Genomic DNA, 14,511 nt, shown 5'->3' with positions numbered 1-14,511 from the left:
TTTTGTAATCAACATTTGTTAGTGATATAGGCCTGTATGATGTCACAAATCTTAATTTCTCCGTTTCATTAGTTTTAGGTATTAACACATTGTGTGACGTGGCAAACGAAGGCGGCAACACTTTAAGGTGGAAACCTTCGTTAAAAACTTCTGCCAACAGCGGCTTTGTAGAAAGCTGCGCTCGAACCGTCAGGCCCAGGCGACTTCCCTGGGTTTAGGTTTTCTATTGCTCGTGCTACTTCTTGCTCGGAAATTACCTGCTCTAGTCTTTCTTTTGTGCAGTTGTCCAGTCGGGGTAATGAAGAAACAAACACCCCCTTAAACTTCTCCAACTCAATGTCCCTTATTTCGAATAGCTGCTGATAGTAATCACAGAACGCACGTGCTATGTCATCCTTATCCGTCATACGGCTGCCGTTCCATTCTATTTCTAGTATTTCGTTTCGACGAGCGTGTGCTTTTTCGAGACTGAGGGCCCGCTTAGTGGGGGCCTCGCCAGCTGTCAATCTTTTAAACCTTGCACGAACGATCGCTCCACGATATCGTTCCTCATCCATTAACTCTATTTTCTTTTTAATATTTTTGATGTCATCTTTATACACCCCCGGCTGTTTGCTTTCCTGAGCAACTAACATGTTTAGTGTTGACCTTAGTCCTGCCTCTTCTCGCTTTTCATTATGACGAATGCAACTACCTCTTTCTATCGCTTTCATCTTTATTTCTTGTTTAAATAGCTCACACTGCTCCCCAATGTTACTGTTAGGTATTTTCTCTATTTATTTATCTTCTCTAATATAGTATCACGTAAAATCTGGTCATCTAAGAGTTTAGAATTTACCTTCCAGACTTCCCAGAGAAAATGTTTTCTTTGATTTCTCGGTCCAATACTGCACTTCACAAGACAGTGATCGGAAAACGAAATCGCGATAACGGCATAATTTTGACAGTTTGGTATCGCATCCAACGATACATTAATCCGATCGAATCGCGCATGACTGGATCCCTGAAAATGAGTGTAAAGCACACTGCGCGCACCATCCAAACACTCCGCAACGTCTTCCAGCGAAAATTCACCAATCATCTGGGACAAACAGTCAGTGCTTGCGTCTTTGTAGGCACGGTTTGAGGTCTTATCTCTAGCGCTTAACACGCAGTTAAAATCCCCCATCACCACGAGTTTCCTCTCTGAACTTAAATATCGTTGCATGCTTGTGAAGAAGTTGAACCTTTCTTCAACAGTATTGGGTGCATACACACACAGAACGCGCCATTCGCTATGGTGAAAAACGACGTCGCAGACAATGAGCCTTCCACATGCGGATGAGGTCACGGCCTGCACTGTCAGTCCTGGCAACCGCCTAACAAGCAGAAGGCACCCAGCCGACGAACCCACCGCGTGACTAACAGCCACATCATACCTTGACGTGAAACGCTGCACCATGCTCCCAGTCGCCTCCTCCCCTTCCACTTTGGTTTCTTGAACCGCTAGCACGTCTATGTCTAGCTCTGTCAAAAGGCGCTGTACTTGGATTTGTTTTCGTCTCCCTGCCAACCCACGGACGTTAAGCGTTGCTACGCTCAGGGCCTGTTTCATCGCCATTTTCATGCATAAGGAGGACACCGGGAGCAAGGCGCTTACCTTTCACGTCTAGCGTGCCGCTAGACAGTTCCAGAGGTCCCACCGCCATCACTTGTGGTGGGCCCGACTTGCTGCGGGGAAAGCTTTTCAGCGGTTTTCCTGTCTGCCGAGGTATTAGGTTTGGGCCTGAACGGTGGTCGTCGGCTCTGTGTCGCTTTCGCTGGTGGCTCCTCGTTGTTGCTCGGGTTCCCTTTGTCAGCACAGTTACCGGCCTCGGCATGCGGACGCTTTGGCGCACAAGCGGTGCCCGTTGGCCGAGCTCCGACTTCCGTGGTGGCACTCACACTCATTGCTGGTCCCAGTTGTGTGGCGCCTTGACTGAACACGTCCTCCTTCAAGGACAACTCCGATACAGCCGACGCTGGCTCTTGAGTGCTGGTGTCCACGCACACCTTTTTATCCGTGCCATGCGATGTCGCCACATTATCTGGCACTGCGGAACCTCCCGTGTAGTCTTGGGTTCCCTTCGCTGCTTCTTCAGCCTCGGCAACGTCCATCACGTCCTCGGGCGTCTCCTCTCATAGCTGGTACCGTTGCCGCCGCGTACGTGCGCACACACCACTTCCGCGTGTCCGAAGCGCCGGCAGCGAGAGCAACGCGGCACTTTAAACTCGCGTCGCACGTGTCCGGAGCCGGGGCAACGTAGACATTGCATAGGCCTTCCGGGCACTACCACGAGGGCCAACTCGCCTGCTACCCTCAGTTGATGGGGAAGGTCGTCCAGTTTCATCCCTGTCTTCAACTTCAGGAGTACGGACCGTGTTGTGCAGCCTTTTCGGCTTACACCCGAGACGCGCCACCGTTCACGGGTGACTTCGGTTACGTTGCCGTATGGGGCGAAAGCCGTCCGAATATCTTCGTCAGCGACACCGTGGAGCATCCAGTGAAGTCGGAGGCGGACTTGCTGGTCTTGAGGGTCGAAGATAAGGCATCGTCGCCCTTCACGTTAAGCTCTTTCAAAGCACAGATGCGCTTTGTGGCTTCAGCGGTCTTGAAAGTGACAGCCCATACGTGATTTACCTGATACGCCCCCAAGGCGACAACCTCGGGGAGCGCGTCCGTCTCGGTGGGCGCATCGCGGAAATTCTCGACTCGGAAGGGTCTAGCTTTAACATCTCCGTGTAAAAAAAGGGTGTTTAACGCAACACGTCCTGTAGGCAGCTGATGCAAAACGATCTGATACTCGCTATCAGTACTTGCGTCGGACCTGTTTCCACGGCCAGCCTGGGCCGCTATCGCCGCTCCGGTGGAGCCATGATCCTGCGTCCGCACCGAACGGTAGCCGTAAGTAGAAACCACTGAACCACCGACGCGCTTTCACACAGCGGAATAGCCGGTTAACAGTGGAAGCAAGAGGAAACTTGAGGATTGCTGGAAAAATCCAAGGGAGTAGTGTTGACTGTGCAGAGAAAATAATCAATGTAAAACAAATATTGAGCACTCAATGCATGAGGAGCTAGGTGACACTTCTCACAAACTCATTTAAAATGGGATACTAATAATTACATATTTCTATAGTTTATTTTACTACATGACCACACTGCTCCGGACCCATAGTGTTTTCTAGAAAATAAAAATGCGTCGGCTGGGAATCGAACCCGGGCCACCCGCGTAGCAGGCGAGTATTCTACCACTGAACCACTTTTTTTTTTCTTTATTGCCTGGCTTTGACACAAATACACCGCACTGGAACTCAAAACAACAGGAAAAAAGGAATAATATATGTACACAAAGGTAGCTAGCGTTGCCTAACACCCACTGAGGGGCAGGCATTGTCATGTTAAAATTCCTTGAGCACCGTCAAAGGTTCCAGCTTTGACAGCCAATCAGGAGCACATGGTTGCAATTTAAGCACGTCGAGCCATCGCTGCACACTTTCACGGAAATACTTGCGGGCTGGCCGTGCATCTGGATCGCAGTGATAAACAGCCATTCGTGCGCGCCATATACTGCGGAGGCACATTAACATAACCTGGTCTAACGGCATATCATCGTGGTTATCCAATGGCAAATACCTAATGCCATGGGAATCAATTGGTAACTGTTTTTTTTATTGTCCTTTGCAGAACATCCCACAAATATACCCCCTCCCAGCAATGCAAAAATACGTGATCTATTGTCTCTGGCTGTTTGCAGATGAGACATTGGGCCCCCCATGGTAGGAACATACCCTTCTCCTCCATAAATGATTTTACACTCAAAGTACCGGTATGTAGCATAAAGAAAAACGTTTTAGCGCCCGGAGCAGCTTGCATTTTCTTTACGCGTTTTAATACATTACTTCCTGTGCCTCCATAGTATAAAGCTCGGTACAAGGGCACCGGGAACACCACTTCACAAACATCCTTGTATAATGTTCTCCTGTTAACATTACTTAAATACTCTTTCGAAAAACGTGCGCTTAAGAATTTCACGCTCAAAACAATTTCCCTAAAGAATCCAAACAGAGAACCAGGCATACATTGAGTATAAACTACGAAATCAGGCAACGCTCGACTAAGTCTTTGTTGACACACTGTGCGCAGGAATGGATCGCTGGCATCCCTAAAAAACATAAACCGGTTGACAATCTGTCGCACAAACAAATGACCCAGACCAAGCCCCCCATGCTTCACCTGCCGGAACAAATTTGTCCGACTGCACCTCTCCCAACTCGAGGCCCAAACAAACACCGCAAAAACTCGATGCAATTTTTGCACATTTACACGGGAGCAATGCAACACTTGCATAACATACCATAACTTACTAATTAAAAACAGGTTGCAAACTGCGGCTCTTGCAAATATTGATAATTGAGCGCCTTTCCATTTCTCCGCTTTTTCACTGGTTTCTTTGACCTGCTCTAGCCAGTATGGCTCGCTTCCCTTGTAAAATTTCAAGGGCACACCCAAGTACTTTGCAGGCGTTGTAACCCACGACACATTAGCGAAAGTGTCGGGGGTCAGCTGCCATTCTTCGTGCCAAAATTCCAGGCACTTATCCCAGTTAACTTTACTCCTTGTGACTTTGCTAAAATGTTTTACCACATCCACTGTCCTCTTTATACTCTCCTTATTTACACAAAAAACCGCAACGTCGTCTGCGTAAGCCAGCAATTGGACTTCTGACTCCTGCAGACGAAAACCATCAATGTCATTGTTTTGTAGAATGCTTAAACACCACGTTTCAATATAAATGCCGAACAAAAGAGGGCTGAGGGGGCAACCTTGGCGCACCGAACGTCGTACGTTGATGGGCGCCCCCAGTGACTTATTGACAATTAATCTCGTAGTGCAGTTACGGTACGCCAAGGCCACTCCCTCTCGAATAACAGAGCCGACATTAACATAGTCTAATATACTGAACAGAATAGTATGTGCCACACAATCAAAAGCTTTCTCCAAGTCCAACTGCAGTAACGCAACACATGCATGAGTTGCATCGCAGCATTCGAGCACACTTCGCGCTTTGTGAATGTTATGAAAGATAGATCGCCCTTTGATACCGCACGTTTGGTGAGGGCCCACTAGTTCGCATATAACCGTTTGTAGTCTGCCAGCAAGCACCTTCATATAAATCTTGTAATCAACGTTTGTCAGAGCAATGGGCCTGTAAGACGACAACTGCCTAAGCTTATCTGGTTGGTCAGTTTTCGGAATAAGTACTGTGTGCGACGATCCGAAAGACGCAGGCAGTGCCTTCAGTTCATACGCTCCATTAAATAAGGCACACAACAAAGGAGATAGCTGTTCCTTGAACGCTTTATAAAAAGCCGCACTCAGGCCATCAGGCCCGGGTGATTTCCCTGGATTTAAATTTCCTATGCCTGCTGCACTTCTTTTTCGCTTATTGGCCGCTCCAGTCTTTCTTTTTGTTCCTCGTCAATTTTTGGCATCGCGTCAAGAAAGGATTCTTTAAAACTGTCCAAATAAACCTCTCGAGACGAAAATAGATCTTCATAATACTCCCGGAAAGATTTCGCGATTCCATCGTTATCGGTTTCTGTGCGTCCTGCCCAATCTACCTCTGCCACGTGATTTCGCCTTGCATTTGCTTTTCCTATTCCCAACGATCTTTTTGTCGGCGTCTCATCCATGGCCAATTTTTCCGTTCTTGCACGCACTAACGCTCCTTGGTATCTGTCTTCTTCTATCAAGTTAATCTGTTCTTTTATTTTTCGAATATCCTCTACCCATCTGCCGGGTGCCTTACATTCCTGTTCGTGTAGTTTTGCGAGCAAAGCCTTAAGCTGGGTTTCTGTAATTTTCTTCTCGTACACCAGGCAACTGGATCTGTCAATGGCTTTAATTTTAATCTGTTCCTTGCACAACTCCCACTGTTTCCAGATTTCGAGCCAAGTCCCTGGCCCAACTTAATTAATTCATTCAATACCACGCGTCTAAAGGCATCATCCTTAAGCAATTTATTGTTCAATTTCCATAACTACCAGCTAAATGCATTGCTTCGTTTTTTGGTGCCGAATAAGCATTGCACCAAACAGTGATCTGTGAATGTCATAGGCACAACTCGGTATTCATTGCATGACTGAATCAAATCCAGCGACGCGTAAATTCTGTCCAGACGCGCGTGGCTAGAACCGTGGAAGTGCGTGTACTGAACGGCACGCGGTCCTTCCAAGCAATCAGCCACATCCTCCACATTCCATTCGCTTATTAACTGGCATAACATTTCCGTGCTCTTGTCTCTGAATCCGCGTGTGCTGGTTTTGTCTCGAGCATTCAGCACACAGTTAAAATCGCCCAGCAATACTACCTGCCTTTCCGTACTTAACTGCTGCATAACATTCTCGAAAAACACTGTTCTTTCCTCGACACTGTCAGGAGCGTACACACAAATAATGCGCCACTCAACACCGCTGTATACACAATCAGCCACTACACACCGTCCAGAAGAGCATGAGGAGTAGCCCTTTACAACCAGACCAGGCAGCTTTTTGACAAACAATACACACCCGGCCGATGTCCCAACTGCGTGGCTAACAATGGCGTAAAATCTAGCCGTGAAACGTCGCACCATGATCCCGGTCTCTTCCTCCCCATCAACCTTAGTTTCTTGCACGGCAAGCACGTCAATATCGTGGTCAGTTAAGAGCCGGTGCACCTGGCTCTGCTTCTTTTTGCCTGCCAATCCCCTGACATTTAACGTGGCTACTCTTAAGGTGGTTCCAGGCGCCATTTTCATCAAGGGTGAAGAGACCGAAAGCATGGTGCTTACCTTTCCCGTCTAGCGCGTTGCTAGACGCCGTCGTTGGATCCATCCCCGTCCAGTGCGAGCGGCTGACCCGGCAGCGGTGGCACTCTATCCGCTGCCCGTCTCTCTGATGATATGTTTGGCCGCGGACGTAGCGTGGACCGCCGGGATTGCCCCGTTTTTGCTGGTGGCTCGTCGACGCTGGGGGCTGACACCTGGTTACGTTCGGGTTCGGACTGTGTGTGGGATCGCTTGGCTGGGGCTGGGACGCCTGGCTTACAAACACCGCTGGTGTCCGAGTGGTCCTCCCCATTATCCTGTTCCATACCGTTTGCCGGCTCAAGTGCCGTGCCTTCCTCACTGCTAGGGAGCTCAGGTGCAGAGTCCGCTCTCCCCACATCCCTCGCAGCATTGCCGCTTTCTGCCGAGTCCACCGACGAATCCGTCTCCCGTGTCTTCGTTCGCACCTCTCCGGCACCCTTCGCCGCCTCCTCCGCCTCGACCACATCCATTGTGAGCTCCGCCGATCGTTCCGCTGTTCCATGTCCCGCGGCCGAAGCCTACGAAAGCACACAGGCAGCCTCGTCATGTCCGTAGCGTCTACACTTTGGACAACGCGGTACCTTACATTCACGTCAAGCGTGACCGGTACCACGGCAGCGCAGGCACTGCATCGCTCGCCCAGGCACCACGACAAGGGCTAGCTCTCCGACAACTCGCAGCTGGTGAGGTAAGTCGTCGACCTTAATGCCGGGTTTCAATTTGAGGAGCACAGTCCTCGTGGTGGACCCCTTCTCCTTGACGCCTTAAACTCTCCACCTTTCCCGGGTCACCTCGGTCACATTCCCAAACGCAGCAAAAGCCGTCCGGATGTCGTCGTCTGCCACACCGTGCAACATCCAGTGAAGTCGCAGCTTCACCTGTTGGTCTTCGGGATCAATAATGAGGCAACGGCGTCCCTTAACTTCGAGTTCCTTGAAAGCCGCCAATTTCTTCGTTGCTTCTGTGCTGCTTAACGTGACCGCCCAAACATGGTTGATCTGATACGCCCCCAATGCCACAACGTCGGGGAGCGCACCAGCCTTGACCAGGGCGTCGCGGAAATCCTCGACCCTGTATGGCCTGACTCGCACATCGCCGTGCAAAAAAAGCGTATTAAAAACAACGCGTCCGGTGGGCAAAGTTGGCAGAATAATCTGATACTCGGTATCGTCCATGTCGTCGAGCCTGTTTCCGCGGCTGGAAAGGGCCGCTATCGCCGCTCCGCTGGAGCACATGATTCTGCGACCGTTGTCTACGGTGTCCGGAAGTAGAATGCTACCACTGAACCACCGGCGCGCTTTCACACAGCGGAATAGCCGGTTAACAGTGGAAGCAAGAGGAAACTTGAGGATTGCTGGAAAAATCCAAGGAAGTAGTGTTGACTGTGCAGAGAAAATAATCATTGTACAACAAATATTGAGCACTCAGTGCATGAGGAGCTAGGTGACACTTCTCACCAATTCATTTAAAATGGGATACTAATAATTATATATTTCTATAGTTTATTTTACTACATGACCACTCTGCCCCGGACCCATAGTGTTTTCTAGAAAATAAAAATGCGTCGGCCGGGAATCGAACCCGGGCCACCCGCGTGGCAGGCTAGTATTCTACCACTGGACCACCGACGCTTTTTTTTCTTTATTGCCGGCTTCGACACACAATACACAACATACAAAAGTGATAAAACGTGTCAGCAAACCTTTAGCGGACACCACGCGTTAAAATTTATTCATCTCTACCAAGCTGTTAAGCTGGTCTATCCATTCTGGTGGTTCGGGGAGTGCTCGATACACTTCCCTCAAACGTACACTTTCTATAAAATGTTCCCGGACAGGGCGCACATCAACATCTGCATTGTTGAACTGCATTCGCGTTTTCCACAAGCTGTGGAGGCCGAGGAGCATAATCGTATCCAGTGGACTATTGTCAGCGTTTACAACCGGAAGGAATCTTATGCCGTACATATCTAGGGGTAATTCTTTTTTCAAAGTCCTTTGAAGCACATTCCAGAGAAAGATGGGATCCAAACAATCCAGGAATACGTGTTCTATGGTTTCAGCTTTCTTACATAGGTAACAGTTAGTTGTCCAGGGTACAAAAAGACCTTTTTCATGAAGCCATGTTTTTACTGATAACGTGTTAGTATGTAGCTTAAAGAAAAAGGATTTCACCGAGGGTAACACCTGCATTCTCTTCACTCTGTGCAAAACATCTCCTCCTGGGCCTCCACATAATGGCAAACGGTAAAGTGGAACCGGAATTATTGCATCCAATATATCTGAGTACAATTTTTCCCGCGTGACATCACTCAAGTATTGCATCGAAAATCGCGCATGCAGCATCCCGTTTGCAAGTACCACTTCGCGTAGGTACCCTCTCAAAGCCCCACCCATAGCATGAAAAGAGCATACCACATATTCTGGAAGGAGTCTCCACAGTCGGAGTTGCACAACTGTGCGCAGGAACATGTCATTTTGATTTCGCAGAAACATAAATCGTGAGACGACTTGCCTCAAAAACAAATGTGCAAGGCCTAGCCCACCTTTTTTTTGCAGACAGGAACAAGCTTGTCCGACTGGTTCTTTCCCACGTCGATGCCCAAATAAAAACGGCGAAAACACGGTGCAATTTTTGAATGCTGATCCGAGAGGCACTGAGCACATTCATGACATACCATATTTTTGCAGTGAGAAAAAAATTGCACACCGTAGCCCACGAAAATACAGATATTTGCCTTCCTTGCCACGCATCAGCCTTTTCTTTTGCATTTAAAGTTTCATCTCTCCAATACGAATCAGGGTCCCGGTATGCTTGGAGGTACACCTAGATACATTGTAGGAATCGTTGACCACTGCAGTCGAGAGTAGTACTCTGGCGTGTCTTCCCAACTGCCGTGCCAGAAGCCATAGCTCTTTTCGCAGCTTAATAACGCCCCCGTAGACTGACAATATTTGTGGACTACATTTGTGGCTTCACAGATGCTATCTTTATCTGAACAGAAAACCGCAATATCATCGGCATAGGCCAATAGTTTTAACTTGCGCTGACTGTAGCCTGAAGCCCGTTACGCTCTCATTATTTCGGAGAGCCAAGCAAAGAGGCTCAAGGTAGAGTGCAAACAACAGGGGCGACATGGGACAGCCCTGCCTAACTGACGACCGCTCTTGCAGGCTTTCGGTCAGTTCTCCGTTCACTATAATTCGCGTTGTGCAGTTGGCATACGCCATTCTGACGCCGTCTGTTATTAAATCCCCAACATTGTAGTGATCCAATATGGCAAACAGCACATCATGCGACACCCGGTCAAATGCTTTTGCGAGATCCACTTGGATCATTGCCACACGGTCACCAAGTGCGTCACAACATTCTAGTACGCTTCGCGCTACGTGAATGTTCGTGGCGATGCTCCGTCCCTTTATGCCACAAGTCTGATGCGTGCCAACCAGCTTTGTTATCACACATTGCAGTCGTCTTGCCAACACTTTCATAAATATTTTATAATCAACGTTGGTGAGGCTTATCGGGCGATAAGACCCCACCAGCAAACGCTTTTCCGGCTCCTCAGTTTTCGGAATCAGTATGATATGCGAAGTTCTGAAAGACAGTGGAACACGGTTTTGCTCATAAGCTTCATTGATAACCTTCAGGAGCAGGTGAGCTATCATTGGCTTAAACATTTTATAAAAGGACGCCCCTAATCCGTCAGGGCCCGGTGCTTTACCAGCTGGCGGAGCGTCTATTGCGTCCTCTATTTCTTCGACGCAAATTGGCATTTCTAGTGGCTCCTTTTCTTCATCATCGAGCTTGGGCATTAGAGGCAAAAATTCTGCTTCAAAATCCCCTACCATTTTTCGCGGGTGTCCAAGTAGGTCTTTGAAATGACCGGCAATTACATGTTTGATAACACTACCGTCCGACGACACATCATTCCCACTTCATATTTTCCGTATTTCCTTACTGCTCGCGTATCGCTTTTCGTCCGATAAAGCACGCTTTGTAGGTGCTTCAGCGGCCCACAGCTTCTCAGACCGTGCGCGAATAACCGCCGCTCTGTACTTATCTGTATCTATTCTTTCCAACTGTATCTTGATGCTCCTTAGTTCTTTGGAAAATGTACCTGGTTGAGCGCATTCTATACCAGTAAGGAATTCTAGTTGCTCACACAGGTGTTTTTCGTTTTGTTTCTGTTCATATCGCAGTTTACTGCTTTTTTCAATTGCCTTCAGTTTTACTGCCTGTTTAAAGTCTTCCCAGCCCACGGCAACACTTATCGGCTGCTCTGCTAGCAACTTTTTTAGCTCCGCCTCAACGTCCTTAACATAACCCTCGTCCTCTAACAATTTCGTGTTGAGTTTCCATAGGTCCCAATTAAAGCTGTTTTTGCTTTGATTTCTGCCGAAGTTTGCAATCACTAGACAGAGATCACTAAAGCACACTGGTCTAACCTCATACGATGTACACAGCGGTACTAATTCAAGCGATACATACAACCGATCAAGTCGTGCGTGGCTACTGCCTTGAAAATGAGTGAATTGCAGTTGAGAAGCATTTGCAAACACACTTCCAACATCTTCCAAGTTGTGACCGTGAATAACTGAATTCAGGATCGCCGCACTCTTATCCTTCACTGTCAAGGATTTTACACGGTCTTCAGCGCGACAAACACAGTTGAAATCCCCCAACAAAACTATGACCTTTTCACAATCTAGGTACGTCTGGAAGCGTCACTGAACCACCGACGCGCTTTTACGCAGCGGAATAGCCGGTTAACAGTAGAATTAACAGGAGACTTGAGGATTGCTGGAAAAATGCAAGGAAGTAGTGATGACTGTGCAGAGAAGATAATCAATGCAAAACAAATATTGAGCACTCGATGCATGAGGAGCTAGGTAACACTTCTCACCAACCCATTTAAAATGGGATACTAATAATTATATATTTCTATAGTTTATTTTACTACATGACCACCCTTCTCCGGACCCATAGTGTTTTCTAGAAAATAAAAATGCGTCGGCCGGGAATCGAACCCGGGCCACCCGCCTGGCAGGCGAGTGTTCTACCACTGAACCACCGACGCTTTTTTTTTCTTTATTACCGACGTGGCAACTACAAAGAACGATGAAAAGTCGCATGGAATTAAAAACACAAGTCACTTTCTTACAGGTTTCTTGTGATAGAATGGATTAAGTGACATGAGCTTGTCCAAGACTGGCAGCCATTCCGGGGGTTCAGATTGCCCTCCGAAAACATCACGCGTGTACATTACACTTTCAACAAAATACAGATGGGCTGGGTGTACGACAACATGCTCATGGCGAACATCCATCCACGTTCTCTATATGCTGTGCATACACAAGACCATTAATAAATCACTGGGCGCTTCTCCTGGCTGGGCGCATGGAAGGTAGCGTTTGCCAAACGGCGTTATTCGTAAGTCCTATTCAATAGTGCGCTGTAGCACGTCCCACAAAAAAACCGCATCGTAACAATCAAGGAAAATATGCTCTATGGATTCCAGGTTTTTGCAAATTAAACAGTCATCAGACCAAGGCACAAAAAGGCCTTTGCTTTCCAGCCATGGCTTCACCGGAAGATTGCCAGTATGCAATTGAAAAAAGAAAGATTTAGCGGACGATCTGATGGGCATTCTTTTCACTCTTTTCAACACGTCCCGCTCCGGACCCAAAGCATATACAGCGCGATAAAGAGGCACAGGTAAAAAGGTTTCCAATAAATCTTTGTAAAGCCGTTTGCGCGGAACAGTACACATATACTCATTTGAAAATCTCGCCTTCACTATTTGGAAAGACGCGACAACTTCGCGAAGAAAAGCACTTAGAGCCATTGGCCCTGTAGACATAGTCGAAACTACATATTCCGGCAGTGAATCACGCAATCGCACTTGGATTACCGTTCTAAGAAAAACATCGCTTTGTTCGCGCAAAAAAAAGACCTGGTTACAATCTGCTTTAAGTATAAATATGACAAGCCCAGTCCACCGTTATGCACCGTATGAAACACATTGCACCGACTGGCACGCTCCCATGTTGAAGCCCATAAAAACGTGGCAAATACCCTATGAAGTTTTTGAACAGAAATTCTTGACATAGATAACACTTGCAGGATGAAAAAAATTTTTGCAACTAGGAACATATTGCAAACGGTAGCTCTTGCGAACATAGAAAAGTTATGTCTTCCCCATTTGTTTGTTTGGGTTTTCACTTGCCCAACTTCACCGGCCCAACATTCCTTGCTTTCACGGTAATGCTTTAGTGGCACACCAAGGTAATTCCCTGGCGTTATTGTCCATTGCATACTGGAGAACAGTTCAGGCGCGTATTGCCAGTTTCCATGCCAAAATCCTAAACACTTTGCCCAACTAATTTCACTTTCACTTGCAGTGCAAAAAGCAATGGCTTCTTTTACAACTTCTTGCACGCTCTCATGGTCAGTACAAAAAACCGCAATGTCGTCCGCGTATGCCAAAACCCGAACTTCACTTTGAAAAAATCTATAACCACGTATGTTTGGCCTTGTAAGCAAACTTAAACAGAAAGGCTCCAGATAAAGCGCAAACAAAAGGGGAGACAGAGGACAGCCCTGCCTTACTGAGGACTGAACAAATACAATCGGTTAAATGCTTATTCACGACCAGTCTCGCTGAACAACACTCGTAAACCATTTTCACGCCATTTGTAATCACGGAACCAGCATTGACATACTCTAAAACTGAGAACAAAATTTCCTGTACCACTTTATCAAATGCTTTGTGGAGGTCTAATTGCGTCATGGCTACGTGGTCATGCATCGCGTCACAACATTCGAGAACACTCCTTGCTGCGTGTATATTAGTAAAAATGGTCCTTCCTTTTATGCCGCATGTCTGATGTGGGCCTACAAGAGAAGTAATTAGACGTTGGAGTCGTCGCCCTAATACTTTCATGTAAATTTTATAGTCAACATTCGTTAGACTTATAGGACGGTAAGACGCTACAGACTGAGCTTAATTGTGTCATCTGTTTTCGGGATTAGTACAACGTGTGACATTCTAAAAGACGGAGCAGGTACGTTCTTTTCCTAGCATTCACTGATAACTCGAGTAAAACAGCCATTTCAGTTGGAAAGGCCTTGTATATGGTAGCACCAAGACCATCTGGTCCGGGTGACTTATTGGAATTTAATTCCCCGATAACGGCCTCAATTTCCTCGGAAGTAATACTTTTTGCTTCAAGTGTCTGCGCCACTTCGTCTTCTACTCTTGGCATCAGCGACAGAAAGTCCTTTCTGAAGCGTTCAATGTCCGGTGTTTTCAGGCTATGCAATTCCCTGTAAAATTCTACAAACGCCCGTTCAATCGTTTTTTTTTTTCGAGGTAACTACGTTCTGATAGCAGATTTCTTTTATCTCTTTTTACACTGCGTACCTTTTTTCGTCACTAAGTGCCCTTTTCTTGGGCGTCTCTCCGAGCCACAATTTTTCACTGCGTGCCCTTATCACCGCGCCGCGATACTTCTCTTCGTCTATCACCTCAAGTTTGGTTTTTATCTTTTTTATATCTTGTGCGAAAAAGCCAGGCTTAACGCTCTCCATGCTAAACATGTATTCAAGTGTGCTACGAAGTTCTTTTTCTTGTTCTC

At 47.2% G+C, this 14,511-nt stretch overlaps 1 non-coding gene across 1 annotated transcript; it reads right to left on the bottom strand.

Moving 5' to 3' along the window:
- Positions 1-11,880: 11,880 nt before the first annotated feature.
- TRNAG-GCC (transfer RNA glycine (anticodon GCC)) lies at positions 11,881-11,951 on the bottom strand. The gene has a single exon. It is a non-coding gene; the product is annotated as a tRNA-Gly (tRNA).
- Positions 11,952-14,511: the final 2,560 nt, after the last annotated feature.

Source organism: Amblyomma maculatum, chromosome 1 (assembly GCF_055883805.1).
Source record: "Amblyomma maculatum isolate TAMU_Amacu chromosome 1, ASM5588380v1, whole genome shotgun sequence".
Classification (NCBI taxonomy): domain Eukaryota; kingdom Metazoa; phylum Arthropoda; class Arachnida; order Ixodida; family Ixodidae; genus Amblyomma; species Amblyomma maculatum.
This window is presented reverse-complemented; position numbering and strand designations above follow the sequence as displayed.